This window comes from Monopterus albus, unplaced genomic scaffold, assembly GCF_001952655.1.
Source record: "Monopterus albus unplaced genomic scaffold, M_albus_1.0 scaffold121.1, whole genome shotgun sequence".
Taxonomy (NCBI): Eukaryota; Metazoa; Chordata; class Actinopteri; order Synbranchiformes; family Synbranchidae; genus Monopterus; species Monopterus albus.
Genome location: NW_018128001.1, coordinates 1,639,173 through 1,643,291, shown reverse-complemented (window position 1 = coordinate 1,643,291; position 4,119 = coordinate 1,639,173). Strand labels below are relative to the sequence as shown.

General features: G+C 42.4%; 1 protein-coding gene across 2 annotated transcripts in view; it reads right to left on the bottom strand.

Moving 5' to 3' along the window:
* Positions 1–150, bottom strand: part of LOC109966903 (cellular nucleic acid-binding protein) — a 6,343-nt gene extending 6,193 nt beyond the window's left edge. For both annotated transcript variants that reach the window (XR_002275848.1, XM_020612130.1), the window contains exon 1: positions 18–150. The gene's annotated coding sequence lies outside the window, so the exon portion shown is untranslated. The remainder of the gene's footprint in view (positions 1–17) is intronic.
* Positions 151–4,119: the final 3,969 nt, after the last annotated feature.

Here is a 4,119-nt window from a genome sequence, read left to right as displayed (position 1 = left end):
TCAGAGCTCAAACTCACCTCAGACTCCGAAACTGTGGATGTTTGTTTAGTATCCCGGTCTGCGCCACACGCGGTCTGCACACGGCACCACACGCACACGCGTTGTGTTTCCATAACTTCAGGGGACATCACATTGACTTCCTTCAGTTCCTGGATACTTACCCTAACCCAGTGGTTCTCAAACATTTTCTGTCATTCCCCACTTAAGGGGGTGGGTCATTTTCAAGCCCCACTTGTCACCAAAATGATAATGAAGTCGGCCAATTTCAAATGTACTGAAATATCAAATAACACCAAGTTCAAAACAGATAAAATATAAATGTAACTATCGTTTGACAGAGGGATAGTTTTCAACTTGGCAGCACTTGTTTCATCCTGCATAACCGACACCATGTCTACAGCAGCAGGGAGAAGGAGCTGCTCAGCTATTGTGTGGTTTTTTACTCTAAAATGTGATGATGTAGTTATGGAGACTTGCTTTTTGTCCCCATAAGGACGCCACGTCCCCACAATGTCACTTTGTAAACAGATTTACGTCCCCGCAACGTTTTGCTGCATTTATGGTCGCTGGAAATACCGATGTTAGAATCTGTCACACTACTGATTTATGCAGAACATGGGGCTTGAAACGTAGCTAAACATGTGGCTTGTTAGAAATAGACGGCGTTAGCACTTGTAGGCCACATAAACTCTCACCTGTGTCTAGACACATTTTGGATACGAGAGAAAAGTGGCCACACAGATGGTGAAGCCAGATTTTACAATGATCCTTCTTATGACTTTTGCTTCATATCAAGTCGGTAATCACATGTACACGGTGTGTAATACGTTCAGGCAGCTCATTGATCCAAATCTAATCTGTAACTCACTGTTAAACTGTAATTAATTAAAGGTCACAAATTATGCTCGTTTTCAGGTTTATTATTTAAAGGTCCTACTAGAAAAGCTTTACACCTTTTTATGTTCATAAAGTTCATTTCCGTGCAGATTCTCAGTCGTCCAGGTCATAGTAAGCTGAAAAAACTTATAATAATAATGATAATAAAGCTTTATTTATATAGCACTTTACAACTCCGAGGAGCACAGAGTGCTGCACAATAAAACATGTGTAACAAATAGAAAACATTACTAAAACAATAGAAGCTAAACAGAATAAAACACACATTTACAAAACAGGAGCTATAAAAACGTCCATATCAAGATACAAATAGCATAAGACAAGATAAACGACGTCCCTTCGGGCCAAGGAAAACAGATTCAACACCACAGGCCTGTCTAAAAGAGGTGAGCTTTTAAGGTTGACTTAAAAACCGCTAAGTCGGTTATGGTCGGTTATCTAGGGCCATACACGGCAAAAGAGCGATCGCCCCTTTTTTAATATCGAGACTGTGGGACAACCAAGGACAGATGCTCTGAGGAGCGCACAGCTCTGCGCGGAGCATAGATAGACAGCAGATCCGACAGGTACGGCGGAGCGAGGCCAAGCCCTAAAAACTAATAGCAGGATCTTAAAACCAAGTCTAAACTGTACTGGCAACCAGTGTAGGGAGAGAAGGACGGGGATGGTGTGGGCATACCTGGGGGTGTTCGACAGTAGTCGAGCCGCATCGTTCTGGACCAGTTGGAGCTTCCGAACAAGAGACAGAAATTCCATCATAGAGGGCATCACAGTAGTCTAGTCATAAAGTGATCAAAGCATGGATGGCTTTTTCTAAGTCTGCACGCGACAAGAAGGGCTTCACCTTCCTTAAAAAAAAGCAGGTGGTAACCACGGACCTGATCTACTTATCAAAATTGAGGCCACTATCAAATATCACTCCAAGGTTTTATCTGTGAGTGAGGGGGCTGAAGCACCTAACCTGGACACAACAGCGGCTGGATCGGGGCTAAAGACGATGGACTCAGTCTTGCTCTCATTTAGGTGAAGGAAATTCTGGGCGAGCCATTGCTTAATATCACGAATGCAATTATTTAGCGGAGTAAGTGCGTTCGAATCAGCGGCACGTAAATCTGAATATCATCCGCATAAAAATGAAAATGAACATTATGCCTTGATATGATAGAACCAAGTGGTGACATATATAAAGAAAACTTAAGATAATCAACTGGACTAGATTTCTAGGTGGAAGACGTTTCACCTCTCATCCAAGAGGCTTCATCAGTTCTGACTGACTGGTGTTGAGCCGGAGATATTTATCCCCCTCACTAGATTTTTAGGTCGAAGACATTTCACCTCTCATCCAAGAGGCTTCATCAGTTCTGACTGACTGGTGTTGATCCGGAGATATTTATTTGTTTCAGTCCTTTGAAGGCCAACAATGTCCCTTAACGACTGAGCTGTTATAGTCCAGTATCGGTGAGAGTTGTTACCTGTCTTTGGATCCTCCCCTGTCAACCGACACCTATTGCCCTGGTGGGCATGTTTGGGCAGGGATCTCAAAACCGGGTTGTAGATGGAAAACAAGTTGTGTCTTAGTCCACCACCCCTATTTAGTGAGGGGTGTTCTAGTTTTACGAAAATAGCTTCCTTAACTCCTCTCTCAAACCAGTGATGTTCTCTGGAGAGGATCTGGACTTCACTGTCCTCAAAAGAATGTCCTTTGTCCTTCAGGTGGAGGTGGACTGCTGACTCTGGTCCACTGGAGTTGGCCCTCCTGTGCTGACCTTTTTTTTTCAGCATAAAGTTCATTAGTTTCCTGAGTTTCCAGTAGCGTCAAACCCTGTTTCACCTGTGTGAACAGTTTTAGCTCCTGGCCCCTCCCTAAAAGCCCAGTCTGCTCTGATTGGTCAGCTCCCACTACGCTGAACGGGAGCCGCCTATCAACACCAATCCGTGTTTCCGGTGGGCGGCTCGGGTCTTCAGTGTTAGCTCGGCTAACGTCGTTAGCCACAGTTAGCTGTATTTCTACCATAAACGTCACCATAACAACCGCTTCCAACTAAAAACTAAGCAACCACAGATGTTCGAGCGGACTGCTACTGTCACACATGGGCTGTGTTGTCTAACAGAGAAACACCAGTAACATGTTTACACTAAGCTTTGTGCTGTTACAACTTCGCTAGGTAAATATGCGAAACCCTAACCCTTTCTTCTATAAAAAATAACAGTAAGGTCTAAACCTTCCTTGGTAAAGTGTCCTGAGACGACTTTTGTTGTGATTTAAACTGGATATACTGAAATAAAACTGAATTTGAATTGCTTTGGAAAATGGTTTGTTTTGGACAATGTTAATCAGCCACACTGGCGACATCTGCTGGCCAAATGGATGTAAAAAATACGAAACTTTTTCACAATTATTGTGTGTAAATAAATTGACAATCATAGATCATCAATGCAGTTTTTATTTTACACTTATAGATGTGTTATATACGAGTAAGTGTGTATAGGCTGCCTTCATTTGGGTATGGAATAAATTTAACTGTATTTATGGAAAATAGGCCTGGCTGTGTGTGCCCGCTTTTTTTTTGTTAATTAGCAGCATTATGGACAAATGGCCGGATGGATCATCTGCATACATTGTACAGACATTGGTTGGGGTGGTCTTGGTGGTATAATTGTCCAATCGCACACTGGGCTATATGGCTACACATTCCTTATGTTTTTTATATGTAGAGTGGTCTGTTTCTTCAATCATACTCTAAAAAAAAAACAACAAAAAAAAACAAACAAACAAACAAAAAAAAGCATCTGGAAATCAAACGTTTTTTTCCCCACTGACACTAATGCAGAAGAAATAACCACCTAAGAAATGTTCTACAGTGCTTGATAGCTAAAGGCTCTGCCTCCCATTCTACTTCTGTGGACTCTAGGAACCACAAGTAAACCTGCACTCTGAGAGCGAAGTGCTCTTTTAGGATGATAAGGCTCTACGAGGTCTTTAAGATACGATGGAGCCTTGTCATTAAGGGCTTTGTATGTTAGGAGAAGGATTTTAAATTCTATTCTGAATTTTACAGGGAGCCAGTGGAGAGAAGCTAAATATGGTAGAGCTGTGATCTCTCTTGCTAGTTCCTGTCAGTACTCTGGCTGCAGCATTTTGGATTAACTGAAGGCTTTTTACTCCTCCACTTGAGTAAAAGCGGAGGAGTTCAAGTATCTCGGGGTCTTGTTCACGAGTGA